The sequence below is a fragment of the Tachypleus tridentatus genome, chromosome 1, assembly GCF_004210375.1.
Source record: "Tachypleus tridentatus isolate NWPU-2018 chromosome 1, ASM421037v1, whole genome shotgun sequence".
Classification (NCBI taxonomy): domain Eukaryota; kingdom Metazoa; phylum Arthropoda; class Merostomata; order Xiphosura; family Limulidae; genus Tachypleus; species Tachypleus tridentatus.
In genome coordinates this window covers 91,646,632-91,665,520 of record NC_134825.1, presented here as the reverse complement: position 1 = coordinate 91,665,520, position 18,889 = coordinate 91,646,632, and the positions used below count along the sequence as shown (strand labels likewise).

Here is an 18,889-nt window from a genome sequence, read left to right as displayed (position 1 = left end):
ATTACCTGATAACTCCTTAAAGGATTGAGATCTGGGAGAGTTAAAAACCTATGTAGAAGAGGAAGAAACACATCAAAATCTATGTATAAACAATATTAAAATGCATGTTATTCACGTATTATGCGTATAAAGTTTTATTTGTTATTACAAGTCAACTTAGTATTCGTTAAGTATATAAATTGTGTCGGTATGAAATGAAGCATGAACATATCGAAACAGCAGCTGTACTTTAGGTATTGATGTAAAAGAAAACAGAAACCTTACAATCATTATGCAAGATTCGTTATTGTTAAATATAATATATTTAATGTTTTGGTGTGCGTATAGACATAATTCGGTTATGTGTAATACTTTAAAGATAATTACTGATGTCATCACACATTACGTTTACCAAATACTGTTACACAACAACTAGCATCCAATTCCAAGAAACAACTATACCAATTGTATAAAAAATAATATGAAAACCTTAGAAGGTAATTAATCTTTATTCTATACCAATCTTTATTACTACGTTAGAATTCCTCAACGATCTCAAACAATCCGTATAATCGTATAACTTTAATACATCAGTTTTATAATACATTTTACACCGAATCAAACCAAGTTTCCATCTTGGTCCATAAAACGTAATTTAAACGTACTTCTTTTTAATAATCGTTTTATAATATTTTAAATACCAAAACTTCGTTCTAATAAGTAAGTTAAATCTTGTCTAGTGCATAAGTTATGTGGTACAAATATAGTGTTTTTGCTCTATTTTTATAGCACTATATTATGGAGATTATGTTTAATGCTTCATTCGAAATAAATAATTATCTACAAAGCTTCACTGCAGCAAACTGCATTGTGTGCATAAACTGGAAAATCTATTATACGTATGTAATATATACATAAATATTTAAAGCATCATAAATATATAGCACTATATAATCATATTTCAACTCATTTTGGGAAGCTGTAGTAAACTGACTTTTTATCCTCCTGTAATCTTGACAATAAACGCGAGCCTTAAAACATGCCTTCAAGCAACACCGTTGTTATTCATGACAAAAATACATTCTTTTGAAAATGAAATACTGACGAAGTAATAAAAAGCAGGCGTATTAAGCTTTAGTGAGCGATATAGACGCTGTATGATGGCCACTGAATTTCAGATCACGTTATTAGACAACGTTTAATATATACTTAGTTAACAAAGATCATATATAAATCTGGAAGTGTCAGCATTGATTCCCAGGCCTTTCTTTCATTGAGACCTTTATGCTATGAATGTTCACAATCTAATAAGCACCGCTTACGAGATTTCTTTACTGAACAACTAACAAGTTATGTCAATCAATCCTTTCAAATATGTTTTCTATACATTCTTTTGACAGCTTCACAGTGTTGATGTAAAAGAATCAAACAAGAAATTGAACAGAATGATCGAACACAAATTTCCAATAACATTTAAGCTTGTTTGGTTTTACGAAACCATTGCAAAATACAAATTCAAAAGTGTGTGTGTTTTCTTATAGCAAAGCCATATTAGGCTATTTGCCGAGTCCACCGAGGGAAATCGAACTCCTGATTTTTCCGTTGCAAATCCGAAGACTTACCGCTGTACCAGCGGGATTTGTGATTTGTGTCCTAATCTTTCAATCCTTTCATACTAACTATGTCCAGCAAAAACAGAAAGTGGTCGGACGAATACATACAATATAGATTCACGTGTATAATGGAACATGATGGGAGTCAGCGTCCTCAATGAATGATTTGCAATACCAAGTTGAGCAATTCTAGTCTAGCATTGGCAAAACTAAGAGAACACTCCCTAAAGCTGCATGGAGATGGGAAATACAAGAACACAACGTTTGCTGAATTCAAGGTAAAGAGAGCCAGGTTCGATGAAAAAGCTACTTTGCCTGTTCTCGGCTTTGTACCCATCGACAAACCGATCCTCACAGCATCATACGAAGTTACGTACTTGATCGTAAAGCAGGGCAAACCATACACCATTGGTGAAGCACTTGTAAAACCAGCTGCGTTGAAGACGGCGAATATTATCTGGGAAAAGCTGCTGAAAATAAGTTATCCCAAATTCCCCTTTAAAATGACACTATCAGCAGCAGAATGGATGACATGAGCGATGACATCTTGGCTCAAATAGTTACAAATCCGAGTAATTAGTAACAAATTAGTGTTTCCAATCTAAGCCAGCTTGTTGTATTCGTGCGCCATGTGAAAAACGACGAGATTAAAAGATTTTTTTTTATTTTGTAAGCCTCTTACAACAACAACTAAGGCAGCCGACGTGAAGAAACTTGTAGATGACTTCTTCAGAGACAACAATCTTTCGTGGGATATGGTTTCTGCAGTTTCTTCAAACGGAGCTCCAATCATGCTGGAACGAAACTCTGGTTTTGGTGCACTAGTGAAAGCCGATGCACCACACATCATAGTAACGCACTGTGTTCTGCACAGGCACGTGTTGGCAACAAAAACCTTGCCTTCAAAACTGGTAGAAGTATTAAAAATTGTAGTGGAATGTGTGAACTTTGTGCGAAATAGTGCCCTGAAGCACCGCATCTTCAAAAAGGTGTGTAATGAAATGGGCTCTGAGTTCAAGGTACTTCTGTACCATTCTAACGTTCAGTGGTTATCCCGGGGAAAGGTGCTAAATCGTGTTTTTGCCATGCGTGTGGAATTAGCCCTATTTTTGCAAGAGCACCAACATTGTCATGCAGATTGCTTCGAAAAATCCGAGTTCATTCTCATTTTGGTGTACATGGCTGACATCTTCAATACTCTCAATCATCTCAATCAACAAATGCAGGGCGATGGAGTCAACATCATCGAAGCGGAAGAAAACTTGAAGGATTTTCAAAAAAGGCTACCGTTATGGAAACGACGAATAGAGAATGATAACTTTGCAAACTTTCCCCTGCTGGACGACTGTGTAAGTAAGATCGAAGATGTGTCTGAAATCGGAGACATTTCTGTTCCCGGGGAACTGAAGCAAGCAATTGCCATGCACTTAGATGACCTCGCAAAGTCTCTCGACAGATACTTCCCCACCAATGAGTCATATCTAGCATGGGTGAGATGGCCGTTCACATTTAGTGTTGCGACAGCAGATGTCAACGATGAATACCTCGACGAAATCATTGATCTTCAGCAAGCCAGTTCAAGCCAGGTTCAACAGCAACTTTTCAGAACAACGCTCTCAACGTTTTGATGTCACCAAATCATAGCGTACCCTCTTATTCCTAAAAAAAACCCTTGAGATACTCATACCGTTTGTTACAACGTATATTTGCGAGCAATCCTTTTCGAGGATGGTAGACATAAAAACGAAGAAAAGAAACAGACTTTTTTGCAAAAATAATATGAGAGTGGCACTTACCAAGGTGAAGCCGCGCATTTCTGAGCTTGTCTCTGAAAGGCAACAGCAAAAGTCACATTGATTTGCAGTAAATATTGAGTTATGTTTTTGTACGAAATTCATGTTTGGTTTGGTTTTTGTTCTTTGAACACAGTTATATTGTGTGCAACTGTTGCATGGTTCATTTTGTGCACTAATAAAATATCTACTTATGTTTTGAATTTGAAAAATATTTTATTTTTCCAATTACAAATGGTTCAGTGAATGCAAGTACGAAACTTCCGGGGTTCCGTACCTCCAACAAGGTTAAGAACCACTGTATTAATCATTAACTCCAACAATATCAGCCTACACATTTATAACTTTTCCTGAAACTTAGTAACACCAGACTCTAACAACAACAAATTAATTCATATATTACGGCTAGGGATTATAAATGAGCACCTGTTTAAAGATACATATATCAAACTATGTACTTCCTTTCGTGTATTGTACAGTGTTTAAGAAGCAAAAACTTTGTTGTACAGTGTTATCTTTATTATTGTCTCCATTGTTCGCTTGGCCTAGTTTTATTATTTAGCAATATAAAGTTTCACAAATAAAATGGTAAGATTATACAAGTCCTTTTGATCTGCCGATTACAGAATTAAAAACATTATGAATCAGTAATTATGCTATACACTTTTACGTTTCATATACACGTACGCACACACAAAAATGCATTTAAAAATGTAGTATGCTCTATTTTTTTCAAAATACTCATATCTACGCGATACTGTAAAAGTCTACCAGTACGTTTTACAATACGAAACGACTTTACGTAAGGATAATTCTTCCGATATCTTACACATAGTGGATACAGACAGAAGCCACTTATGTTTAGTTTGCCAATGTTCTCGTATTAATATTTTACATGCATATAAAATTGATCAAAATTGACAATGTTTGTTACAAACAAAGTAATTTTGAGTATTTCTCAAAATACACTCAAAAATCAGAAAGTGAGTTTTCATAACTCGAGAAAAAATATTCATTGTTGAGAATTCAAAGCTATCCATTTTGTTTGATCTCAATAACTTTGTTCGTTTGTTTCATTTATGGACAAAGCTTTTTTTGCTCTGCTCATCGCAGATATTAAGACCCGATTTTTAGATTTATAAGCCCACAGCTTCATTACTGAATCACTTTGTAAAATGAAACCCATGAAAATTTTGGTTGATCTCTATTGAGCAGCTCGTACCTTTATTATTCAAATAAATTTGGATTACAAGTACCAAAAAGAAAATTTCACTATTTAAATGCAATCTTGCAAATATATGTTCCATAGCTTTATCATCAAATGAAATTTTACTTAGTATGAAAAAACATTACATTAATAATGTGTCTTGTGTACCAACGTTATTGTACAGCGATCTAATCAACAACTGACTGGTATACCTCAGATTTAAAAGTACATTCTTTACATGGTTTCGCTGCTTTATACTTGAACTTATTTTTACAGTTATCTCTAAAATTGTTTTAAGTAACTAAACTCAACAACAAAATCTACATGTAAAAAATAACCCTGAGGAAACAAAAATTGATTCCAATCTGCAATTCTGCTAACTAGAATCAGTTTCACATTTAAATATTTGCATGTACATTAGTTTTGTTTTTACATAAGATGATTCTGAGATTTACACGCAGACTGGCATCAAAGTTATGTCCTTACAAACCAACAAAATGTAAACTAAAAACTATTGTCTTAATTATTTGTTTTTTCTAAAATAAAAAAATAAAATAAATTTGTATTCTCAAGACGGCTGATATAGGTATTAACACTTTAATTAAAATAAAGTACAGAACAACGTTTCGAACTTCTTAGGTCATCTTCAGTTTAACAAAAAGAGTTTCTCATCATCACGAAATTAATTTTGTTGGCTTTCTTCGGTAGTATAACCAAATTGATAACAATAAGTCTGATTCGCAAAATTAAGGTCTAAATAGAAACAGTATAAAAAAAAATGGTTTCATCAACTCAGACATTTTACAAACAAACAGGAAGTTCAAAACGTAGTCAACACCTAGAACTATCCATGTCACTTATCACCTTATCGTATAATCTGCTACGCTATTCTCCCTAAAGGTGCTAGAGGACTTGCCTTATCATATTTGCGATAAGATTTAACTTATATTTACGGGGTCTTCTAAATCAGACGTCTGGCTCACACATACAACAAATACTTCTTGATTTTAGGTCAATATTTAAGTTACTGCATGTATATAAAACTGATAATAAAATTACTCATTTAATTTTTAAAATGATTCTTCACAAAATTCTGTTTAAAATGCGATTTTTTGTGCTTTATTCCTATTTAAATATGCACTGGGTCAAATTCCTCAAACGTTTGTTAGTGGAAGAAATATATGGTCTACTAAAGTTAATCTCACTTTACAAGAACGATGTTGTAGGGTCCTCAGCTGCCCTTGGAGTTACTTACTCCTCTTATTTTAACATTAAGTTTAATGGTTCTAATTGCATGCCGGAGTGTCCATCAGTTAAAGCAAGTTTCTGCAAAGGATGAAATGGTCATTTTAGAATGTATATCTTAACACATTTTTCCCACCATCCAATGTATGTGGATATCATCTCTAAAGATAACATTTAAGTAGATCAAAGGTTCTAAAGAGCATTAAAGCTTAAAAAGTGTGTCGTCAAATGGAATTACTGTAATTTCACTTTCTTCGCCCTTGTTTATTGTAACAAAACAGCAAATTCTGAGGTTTGACTGGAAATGTGCATGCCTTCGACAGTTTCAAATCCCTGATTACCACTTGGTTAGGAATAACACCAAATTCATCCAGCTTCATTGTGTTTAAGTTAAAAGTCTCTCTTTCATAACCACAAACTGTATATTGGGAATGGTAAAGCTTCCTCAGATTGACTTAGAATATATTATTGAGACTTTGTGTCAAGTTTTAATGCAGAACTGGCGACTTCTTTTTCTTAATTTTCTAATGTTTACAATTTTCGCTCTATATCATTGACCATACTCGCTGTAAAACTCTTTACGTTTCTTTTATGTAATGCTTATGCCTACCCATTGTGGTATTGTACTATCGAATACTGGAAAAATTTCCACGAACCAAATATATAAGAACAAATTATGATGAATAATCTTTGTCAGGAAACAATACGATATATATACTGAGCTTCTGAAGCAGAACATACTATTCCAAATCTGTAGTGAGAAAACAAGATTTTCATTTTAGTGTTTTATTAAAGTATACAAAACATATCTTGACAAAACCACAGTCTTTTGTCAACACACACGCCAGTAATGGTGCTTAAGATTAAAAAAAAAAAAAGAACAAAGATTATACTCAGGCTATACGGAACTTAAATAGGTATGCCGATATCAATGCACAACCAAGTTTTTGCTTCTTGAACACTGTTGAGTGTTCCTTATAGATTTTGAGCTGCTGATCACGAAAATCACATCCAAATTTGCCCATCACGTACCGTTTCATCGAAATCTTCAGTTTCACCAGGACATTGCTATAATGGAAAAACGATATCAGGGCAACTGGAATCCGTTTAACCCGGCATGGGCAGGTGGGTTAAGGCGTGCGACTCGTAATCCGAGGGTCGCGGGTTCGCATCCCCGTCGCGCCAAACATGCTCGCCCTTTCAGCCGTGGGGTCGTTATAATGTGACGGTCAATCCCACTATTCGTTGGTAAAAGAGTAGCACAATAGTTGGCGGTGGGTGGTGATGACTAGCTGCCTTCCCTCTAGTCTCACACTGCTAAATTAGGGACGGCTCGCGCAGATAGCCCTCGAGTAGCTTTGCGCGAAATTCAAAAACAAACAAACAAACTGGAATCCGTCAATGTTTGCTGACTACTGTCGGACACTGCAACGTGAGGCACCGGACATTGAATACAAACGAAAATCAGGAGCAAAACACTTTTAATTATGTTGAACTTTATAGCGTATTAGAAACATAAATGCAATTAAATACGTTATTGCCGGTAAACAGTTAATTGTCTATTTCTCAGAGTTCCTACGTGATGAAGCAAAACCAAAACTATATTTGTGCATACCCACCAGGTACCTGTCACAATCAGCTAAAACTTTTCAGGAAGCAAAACATTTCAAAAAAATTGTTGTGCAGTGTATTCGGTAGCTATTTAATATATGCCCTAATTTGAAGTCACAAGTGGAATTTTCAATTAAAGTAGAAATAAACATGCAAGGATATTTTAACAAATTCGCATGTTCCTTTTACTTAATGAAAGAAATTGCCATCAACCCTGTCAGAAACTCAGCATACCTATAATATCTCACTGGGTTATAATTCTAGACAGTTATGCAACCACTATAAAACCAACACTGAACACTTAATTCATCAGCGATAGAAATTCTTTTAGAAATGTAAGCGAAAGCAGTATCAGCGTAATTACTTTTCTAAATTAAATCATTTTTATTTGTTAAAAAGATGGATTTTTTCTTGTTTTAGCACAACTTCCCGTCAGGACTGGAGAATAGACATGCAAGTAGCTATCACAAAACGCAGAAAGTTAATGTTTCTTTGCTATGTTTAAAAACAACAACAACAAAAATCGACTAATACATATTTACACTCTGTTGAACGTAGTTAACTACTGTATGTTTTGCAGATCTTTCAAACAAGAAGCACAATGTTAAACGATTCAAAATTTCACTCAGAAAATAACGTATGACAACTACATTTATATACATATATAATCATAGGGGTGTGCAAGTTTGGTAAAGCATCTTAATAGTTTATATTGCATCATAAAGAGTTAATGAGTGAATTGGAATTTAACCTGAACGGTAAATTATACGCACGGAGATAAGTAACGAGTAATTCAACCCTAGGTTTAAAGTATTATCATCACTAATTTTGAGCTAATGAGAAGAGGAATTGGTAAGCAGTCACAAGTAACATATGCCACAAGGGATTTGTCCAATTATTTGGGGCAAATAACAGGATTGACAGTCACTGTCACAGCTGAAAGTATGGAACAGTTAAACGAAATCATGATTTGAGCCTTAGATTCCTCCATTCAAAGTCAGGTACGATAACCATTACACATTAATGAGAGATGAATACTCACTTTATTATTAGTCACACCTAAATTTTCATTAGAAAAAAATTTAACGGACAAAAGTATAATTATTTTGAAAAGGTTCAAATTAATATCTTGTTTCTTAGTTAACATTTTTTTTTCTCTTGAAAGTTACTGCATCTTAAGCAAAGGCAATGACAATTAGGATAAAAACTGTTCCAAAGTCCTGTTCCAAATAAATCAGAATTTAAGATTTTTACAAAATGTTTCTTTAAATAATTTACGTATGTTATGCCAAATTCGCAAACCCTAAAGTAAACTAGTGGGTTTTTCTTCACACTTTAATAACAATAGCATGAAGTTCTTGCACTGCATAATTAAAAGGCCCATAATGATTCACAGAATCCCCAGTATACTGGTCCAAGTCCTTCATTATCCATAATTACTTCTGTAGCTGTTTCAAGAGGGGATGGTACTCGATAACTAAATCTGTTAGGACTTCCTGTGGAATCTAAACATGAGTGGCCACGTTTGGGTCTGCCATCTTGTGAGGGAGATCTAAATATAGTTTGAAGCATGGCATCTTCAGGAATTCAGGGGGGACAAGTAATGCAAAATCCAATGCCAGATTTGGGTCCAGTGACCCTAAAACCTACTCTTATACATTCCTTCATGTCTAGACAACCTTTCAGTGCTTTTAAGCCCCATTCTCTTTCCTCTTTGTATTCCATTGGTACATTCACTTCAACATCAATGGACACTTCATATGCTAAACCGTAACCCAAACACGTGTCGCTTTTAACCACTTTCAACTCTTTATTAAAGATCCATTAAACCTGTACCCCATTTCCAAACTAACATCCTTAATGTTACTTATTGGGTGTGTGTCATTTGGCAGAATGATCTACTTTAAAATTATTTTCCTGGTTATTTGGAGGGACAGGTGATAAATGAAAATTTATATTTATATTTGCGTAATATTAATACTTTGTATGAAGACAAGAAAATCAAAATCAGGAGATAAATCAGTTATGCTTTCTTTACTAGTTTCTACAAACATTTTACTGTCCTTTTGTTATCATCTTATGCTCATTCGATATAGAAAAGGCAAACATTTTATTCCCTCAATAACCATACGTCTCCCGCTTTGTTATACTCATTCAGAAAAATATTAACATACGCTAAATTAGTATCCCCTTGTACAATACATACTTAATCAAAGTTGCGCGAGTTTGGTAACCCTCTCGAGTTCTAAACTTCAAGTAGACCGTTTTATCAGCTCTTAACAAGAAATCGTAGACACTCAACAGTGCGGAAGAAATTCATCACATATCAGTGCAGTATTTCCATTTGTAATTCAATTGTTTCACGATGAAAGCCAGGATGTCCAAACACGATCAGAAACATTCACATAAATCTCAGACATATGACTTGCCTGGGGTTTAAGGTCAGAACACATCCGTATTTAGAACTGTGGTATCGTCTCCCTTCAACCTGATAAAATCTCGCTACACACCTCACAGACGTTCTATCACCTCATTACGCCCAATTTTTATGTATCGTTGAAATATAAGAAGAAGGATATTTTCCAACATCATACTTAATCATGTACCATCTTTAAACTAGCTTCAACTTATTTTCGTATGAAATTTCATCAACAGATAGAATGAAGCAGTGAAATATATTTAGTTTTAAAAAAATGTGATATGTACATATATAGAAAACTGAATATAACTTCGATTTGGTTTATTCTGAATTTCGCTCAAAGCTACACGAGAGCTGTATGCGCTAGCCGTCCCTAATTTAGCAGTGCAAGACTAGAGGGAAGGCAGCTAGTCATCACCACCCACCGCCAACTCTTTTACCAACGAATAGTGAGATTGATCGTCACGTTATAACGCTCCCACGGCTAAAAGGGCAAGCATGTTTGGTGCGACGGGGATTCGAACCGCGACCTTTGGATTACGAATCGAGTACCTTAACCACCTGGCCATACTGAGCCCAAATATAATTTCGGTCAGCCACTTCTTTCATAACCATTAATTTACTACACATTAAAAAACACTTGTTAAAAAGAAGAAATAAGTCGCATATGCTAAGAGATCAAATTAATTTTACCAGTTGGATTACTACATAGAATTCGATCACCTTTCACTAGCAAGTGACATGCAAAAAAAAAAAAAACACTATATTTACTAATACACTTAGCATGCTTACTGAATGTCTTATGTACAGACAGATAGCAGAGAAAGCGAGCTAGTAGAGTAAATATATATACGCACGAACACTTACACATATACACGTACATATATATTGAATATATAATAAAAAATCGAATGGTGAATTCTAGTTATATAAAAACATACCGATTTTCTTACTGGAGAATATATATTTACAAAAATTATAAAATAAAATCCCATTTGATCTATTTCTCTGAAGACTTTTTTTTTAAGAAGTCGCGACCAGGTTTCCATGGGGGTAGGCGTTACGAACTGTCTCTTCTAAGACAACATTGCTGTGTTTTCCTTCCTTGTAGAGATGATTAGGATGGGCTCACAAGAATGTGTGTTAAAATTAACCTCAATATTCTTTAGTTATTATACTTATTTACCAACTGTTGAAGAACATGATTGTTCAGTTAAGGAATTTTTCTTTTTCATCCATTTTAAGTAAAATACAAGTATGCGATAAAAACACTGCAGTAAAAACCACTTTGCAACAGTTTTGGACATAAATTCTAACTGCCAACATTCTATAACTGAGTCGTTGCACCCACATCTCTTTATAAACATTGTAGAATTATCAACATTAATTTTTGCAAAATATTATGGAACTATAACCGAAAGTATGAGAGGAATAACGACATTAAAAGTTTGAATAAAATAACAGTTTCGGTTAACGAATTACAATATGCTGGTATAGATTCGTTTTATGTCTCGACAACATAGAAACGACATAAAATTCAGAATATACAAAGATATTTGTAACTTTGTCTTGATAATCATTTCTCGAATACGTTTTCTACTACAAATTTCAAAATCGACGCTGATATTCTCACATTAATATTCTAACAATGTAATTCAAACTCAGAATCAAGAGAAAACGTTCTATTTAAGAGCTTCTTTTAAGTGTTTGCCACACAATTCACTTGTTTCAGATTTTCTGAAGACCTTTCTATGCATAAACTCCCACATTCTCAGATTTCAACATCAGGGCACTTTCATTTATCTATTTATTGGACGTAGTAAACGTTATAACAGCTGGGTGCATGAAAGCTTTATATAATTCTGTCAAAGGCAGAGAATAAGGGTTACGTTAACTATATTTCAGAAAAAAAATGCACCAATGAAACTACAGGAAAATTTAACAGTTTCGTTGGTTGGTTTGGTGTTTTATGACACAAAGCAACTTAGCTATCTACACCAAACATCAGGTAAAATGTGAAAATTAAAGTAAAATTATTAAAATAAATAAAAAGAAATTAAGGTAAAACAAGGTAAAGTTTAATTTTTGAATTAAAAATATAAATAACAAATCCAATTTTTACATCTAGTCTACAGTGGTAAGAGAAAATCTACAGTAATACAAGTTGTAAAAGACTTTCTGTAGCATAATTATAATTATCATAACTCACGAGGAAGACTAACAGATAAGTTCAAAAACCACTGTTAGTCACTTGAAGTTGGCCTTTCCAGTCCTGGTTTTGAGTTATTTGACGTTATGGCCATTTTTTAATTTCAAATCAAACTAGATGTACTTTAATTCTTAAAAGAGAATCACATTAAAAAAGGTCTAATGTATAAATTAAAAAAACTTAAATAGCATTAAAAAGATTAATGGCCTTTAAAAAACTAAAAACATTTCTAAGGTGGACAGTGTCACCATCGCCAATAACACTGTCTAACGTTACGGATAAACCTCAGGACAGAACATGTTTAAAATGGTGCCGTCACTGAGAGTCGTAACGATTGTTTGTTTGTTTGTTTTTTAATTTTTGAAAAGCTACTTAAAGGCTTTAGCCGTCCCAAATTTAACAGCGTAAGACTAGAGGGAACACAGTTAGTCATCATCACCCACCGCCAACTCTTGGGCTACTTTTGTTCACATTATAACGAGGGCAACACATTGGGACGACGGATTCAAACCCGCGACCCTCGAATTACAGTCGAATGCCTTAACCCACCTGACCATGCTGGGCTCGTCGTAGCGACGTAAGACAAGACAATAAAATGTGGCTTATTGTGACCTTAACAAATAAAACGATGTCCCAGTTGAGTTAAAACTGTGACCAATGCGTAGTCTAGTTAGAATAACCTCCTCTTTCCGATCCTTACGAAAGCAAGACCGCGAAAGTCCAATAGATGGTTTATTTGGAAAAGCTTATTTTTACATTGCTCACTCCACGTCGACTGCCAACTAGACCGAAGTCGAGACTTGAATAGAGAACCACAGTTCATGTATTGAACATGCACAGCAGTAATAGTGCCAGAGCAAACAGATTTAGCTACGGTGTCGGCGAGCTTGAAAAACTGGATAGAAAAAGATGTTAAAGAGAAATGGGCCAGTCGGTTTTGAATATCGGCGAGAAAATGATGTGAACTAACATGAAACGATTCCAGGGCCAGTAGAGAATTAAGCGAATCAGTATAAATAGTGCAATTTGAGTACTTCTTAGCTTCTATGTTATCCAGGGCAAGGAATGGAAGGATGGTTCAAAAGATGTTCAGCAAATAACAGACAGTATTTCCAATCGGGAGTGACTGCTTTTCTCAGATCACTTAAAGATAAGTCACAACTGGGGACTGTAAAAAGCCATGGTTGGATAGGCTGACCAGTGGATACAGCAATGTTATCCACGGAAAGATCAAATTCATCCAACTGCACCTGGATAGAAGGCCAAAAATAGCAATAGAAGATCGTCTGTTCTGAAAAGCATGGCCCACCGAGAAAGGAAAACACAATCCTAAGTGGGATGCTTTGGTAAGGAACGAAGTTTCGAAGCATATATTAAAGACAGTTGCAAATGGCAGAGGTGCAAAGAAGGTTCATGAGACTCTTGTGGATAGGCTCTGAAGTGGGGAAGCCCAGAAAGCCCCAGTGCAGAGCCGAAGTCCCTGATAATGAGTGGGGTCCAGCATCCTTAAGACTGAGGTCCTGGTAGAGTCATAGACCAGTGATCCATAGTAGAGTTTCGATCAAATAAGAGCACGATATATCTTTAGCATAGAACATCGATCCGCTCCCCAAATGATGGAACAAAAGACACGAAGGATGTTCAGTGCTTTTGTACATTTGAACCATATCTGCTTGACGTGTAGTATAAAGGTCAACTAACAGTCAAAGATAAGCCCCAAGAACTTTGTCTCAGGAAACACAGGTAGCACAACTTCACTGATACAGAGTTGAGGATCAGGGTGAATACCCTGTTGGCGGCAAAAGTGCATGAAACGGTATTACAGAGAAATAAGTTAAAGCCGTTTACTCTGGTCCACTTCATTAAACGATTTAAGGCAGTCTGTAGCTGCAGCTTAACATATCTCATGTTCAACAACTGACGTGAAATGTAAAAGTCATCGACATACAGCAAATTTGCAACAGTAAGAGGAAGTTTAGTGATGGCATTAAACTTTATATTGAAAAGTGTGATACTTAAAACATAGCCCTGAGGGACTCCAAGTTCCTGTAGAAAAGAACACGAAAGTGTCGAATCCACACGAACTTGGAATCGCCTGTCCATTAAAATTTCTTTAATAAAAATGGGCAAATGACCACGTAACCCATATATATGGAGGTCTCGCAAACTGCCATACCTCGATGTTGTATCATAAGCTTTCTCAATATCAAAGAATATTGATACCAAATGTTGTCGTTTGAGAAAGGCTTATCTGATTGACGTTTCAAGTCGAATCAGGTGGTTCCTGGTGGAGTGTTGTCATCGGAACCCACACTGGGTGGGCGAGAGGAGGTTTTCGATTCGAGGAACCAAACAAGACGAGCATTAACCATCTTCTCTCAGGTCTTACAAAGACAGCTCGTCAAAGAAATTCGATGGTAGTTTGAACTTGAGATCCTTCCCAGATTAAGAGAAAGGAAGGACAGTAGCCTGGCGCCAGGCATCAGGAAAAACATTCTTCTTCCAGATACAATTAAAACAATCAGAAAAATAGCAAGAGAAGTAGGAGATAAATGACGCAGCATTTCATAGTGTACATCATCAGGTCCGACCGAGGTACTGCCAGACCAATGAAGGACCAGTTTGAGTTCCACCAATGTAAAGGAGCGATAACAGTTATAGAGACAATCAGCTTGAGATGAAAGAGGTGATCGCTCTGCCCGATTGTTGATGGCAAAAAAAGCGAAGGAAGAAGCATAAGTGCTAGGTACCCGCCAAAATCTTTACCCTAGAGTATTGGCGATGTTCCTGGCCATCAGAGAGCAAGATCGAGAGGGGTACAGAATTATATTGCCCCCTGGCCTTTTGAATCTTGTCCCATATGATTTTGGAACTGGAAGTAAAAGATATGCTGATTGTGAACTTCATCCAAGATTTATTATAGCTTTGACGTCTTACACACGGAGCATGTACACGGGCCTGCTAGAAAGTGATGCAGTGCGAGAGTATGGGATACCTAAGAAAAATATCCCATGCCCGTTTTTGAGTCTTCCATGCCATGTGGCAGGCAGGATTCCACCACGGATATCGTGAAAAACATGTCGAAGTTTTAGAAATACATTGAGCAGCTGCCTGTATAATACAGTTAGTTACTGCTGCCACACAGTCGTCTATTTATGGCTTACAAACGATGGCTGGATAAAGTTCTGCAATAGCAGTTAATGAGGGCCAGTTTGCTTCATCCAGCTTCCACCGGAAAATGGTCACTGCCTCGCGAGTTATCGTCAACCCTCCATAAAAAGTAGGAGAATAGTGTAGGGGAGCAAATTGAGAAATCAACAGCAAAAAAAGGACAACACTAAGTGCATAAAAATAAGTATAAAAAACGCTATTGAAAATAGAAAGGTTGTGATTAGAGAGCATACTCTCTACAGAACGACGCCTCCCATCAATATCAGCACTTCCCCAGAGAGGATGATGTCCATTAAAGTCCCCCAAGATTAAAAAGGGAGACGGCAACTATTCAATAAGAGCATCAAGGTCAGATTGATCATAGGTCTCTTCATGCGACGGGTAAAGAGAACAAAGAGTGATGGTATGACCCAAGGAGACATGGATAGCGACAGCATCCAAGGGTGAGTCGAGTGGCAAAGACAGAGTGGGCACACGCTGATCAACGAATAATGCCACCCCTCCTTGCACTTGTCCATCACACAGCCTGTCTTTTCTGTACAAAGAAAACCGCCGAAAGGTAACCATATCGGCAGATTTAAGAAATGTTTCCTGGAAGGAGACGTACAGGATAGTAGGAAGCAATCAGTGCTTTGATGTCATCCAAATTAGAACGTAAACTTCAAAAGTTCCATTGTATCAAGGTGGCCATTTTTTATTTATGTGTAAGCGAATTGGGTTGAGAGCCCTTTTGTTTACAACCACCTTTTTTTCTTTAGTCTTTATTCAAGGGAGATCTGTCAACCTCCATGGATCCTACCTTGGATCGATTGGGCAGGTATTTATTGTTGGAAGAGGGTTCTAGCGACTAAGAAGGTGAACGAATGATCGTTTTGCATCTTGGGGTAGAAGAAAATGTACCCAAGGAAATGCCCGTACTCGGAACCAACGGAAGTGTATCCTAAGGTTTGCTGAAATGTATGTCAGAGACAGAGATGGGTGTTGAAGTTAATTCATCAACTTTTTAAACCATGGTGGTCAAAAGACTTTTTATTTGGTTTGAAAACGATTCTTTTGGAGGCACAGAGAGATCCGTCTGCACTCACACTGTAGTAGTGGAATGAAGTGCAGCAGCACACGTCTAAGATAAAGTGATGGACAGCAACTTTCAAGCCTCAGGGTAAGTAATGTTTTCAATCGTTTTCAAACGCTGCACCTCTTTTTCTTCTAACTATTTAGGGCAAGAACAAAAGTAGAACGGGTAAGAACCATTGTGATTGATGCAATGAGGGTTCGTTTCACACTCACATGCATCATGGTCGTTGCTACCGCAACGAACACACGTCAATGAACTACAACATGACGTCTTCGAGTGACCGAACCGCTGTCACTGGAAACATCTGAAAGGGTTTGAAATGTATGGCCGTACCTTGTAATTAAGATAACCTGCCTTGATGATGGCGGATAGACACGGTGATGTAAATGTCAGCATCATAATTCCATCTTTACAAGTGGAGATACGCCTCACTCCAGAAACTTCTTGGGTGGAGAAACCAACGATAATCTCCGACTCGAGGATGTTCTTCAAATCCCTCTCAACACTAACTCCTCGTAACAAATTCAAATTAGCATGACGTGTAATCTCAATAGGTATATCACCAATCACCTTTGAATTCAAGAGGAGTTCACTATGTTGAGATGTGGATGTTTCTACTAAAATGTTACGAGAGCGAAGCTTCTTTACTTTGGAGAGTCAGCAAGTCCCTTCTGAATGGAAAAGGGAAACATCTGCACTAAAGGTTTGTCTGAAAGAGAATGAAGTATAAGAAAATGAGGTAAAACAGGTGTTACAGATGTTGAAAATTGCTGCTCAAAATCTTCAAGACGTGGTCGTTTACCTATGGACTGTTTTCACTATTTTATTTAAGTTTTTATTTGGAGAATCCATAATAAAAAAATATTTCGGTGCCAACTGAACCCATTCACCATGGAGCCCTACGAGGGGACGCACTACAATGCCAAACAAGGACACTGCAGCAACGCCAGGGTTTCGTGAGCTCTATACCTATATACCAGCATTTCAGATACATTGTCCACAACACCTCTTGAGAACATCCAACACTGGGACTTGGTTGATCCTAGCTCAAGTGGACCAACCAATTTCACACAAGGAGACCACCCCAAGACCGCCCGTCTACAGGAATTCAAGGCCAAAGTGGTGGGTTAGTGTTGGACCATTCAACCACCAGGATCATTTCCTCCCTTTCACAGGTCATCACGCACGGCAAACACGTGGGTGGATGTTTAGATCCCAGTGGGGATTAACTGAAAGAACAGAACCTTACAGGAATCCAGATCGAGGAGTTTAACAGTTTGAATCTTGTCAATAGCTACATGTAAATACATAGATAGGTAAGTTAGACTACTTGACAACATGTTAACAAACGAGTTTCACGGAACAAAATATAGGAGGCTGAAATGGGAATATTTATCGATACATTAGCACAATTCTGACGGAAGTGCAAACAGATGTCTTACAAGTGATCGATGTGAAGTTATTTGTTCTAGAAACTGCTTCGCATTTTTCCGCTTGTTTCATGCAAAGCTGCAATACTATTATATTGTATACGTCTTCGCTTTGTGTTAATGGTTTAAATAACTGGAACTCAAACACTAGAAACTTACAAACTTTTACTCTGGACTAATCTAAACGCTCCATAGTGTTTTACACTGTAATCACGTACAAATGTCTGAAAAACAAAATATTATCATGATTGTGAAACCGTTTAAGCCTGACGATTGAATATTTATTCATCAACATTTGAAAATATATTTGCCTACATAGTCTTTCGGAACTTATGGTAAAATTTACAGCCTGAATATCCACGTCTATTTCAGCGATCAATTCTAAAAACACAATTAACAACAAATTTAAAATATTCAGCCTACATTACGCTAATTTACAGTGTTTGTATGACATTTATGTTTCCATTTAACATAAGATTCCATTGTCATCTACTGTGCATAAAAATATCGAGATAATCGTACAATATAATACGTCGCACATATAAAGAATCTTTGCATTTTCTGTATGATTTCAAGGACACCATTAAATCATAGTTTATCAAATAGAGACAAATTACACGTACCAATAATGTTAAAATGGGAAAATACAATAAAACTGATATCTATACTGGCACTATTATTTTATGTTCCCTCTAGTCTTACACTGCTAAATTAGGGACGGCTAGCGCATATAGCCCTCGAGTAGCTTTGCGCGAAATTAAAAAAAAACAAAATTATTTTATGAATTAATTACAAGTTATTTGAATTTCTGTCCTTCACACTACGTGCAGGTGACTGAAATTTTACTCTTCGTGCTATAATTTGAGTACCCCCTCCCTTCTATTTTCTGAGAAAACTTAGTGACTTCGTACGATCTACGACATGGGCATCTACTCTTGCCTGTGCTTCGTGTATGGTGTTGCCGCATCAGCTTTCAAGATCACTTAATACGTCGATCATGTGAAGTTCCTTAAAAAGTGTTTCCACCACCAACAACAACATTCTAACCGGTTTATATCTTTCAAGATTACAAAGTCGTATTCCATTTTCAACTTCTTTCATTCCTAATTTAAATCCAAAAACTCCAGGAATACCACA

The 18,889-nt window shown here is 36.3% G+C and overlaps 1 pseudogene across 1 annotated transcript in view; it reads right to left on the bottom strand.

The window, feature by feature from the left end:
* LOC143232705 (uncharacterized) overlaps positions 1-18,889 on the bottom strand; it is a 169,294-nt pseudogene that overhangs the window by 72,021 nt on the left and 78,384 nt on the right. The window contains exon 6 of the transcript XR_013017679.1: positions 6-48. The product of XR_013017679.1 is annotated as an uncharacterized LOC143232705 (transcript). The remainder of the gene's footprint in view (positions 1-5; positions 49-18,889) is intronic.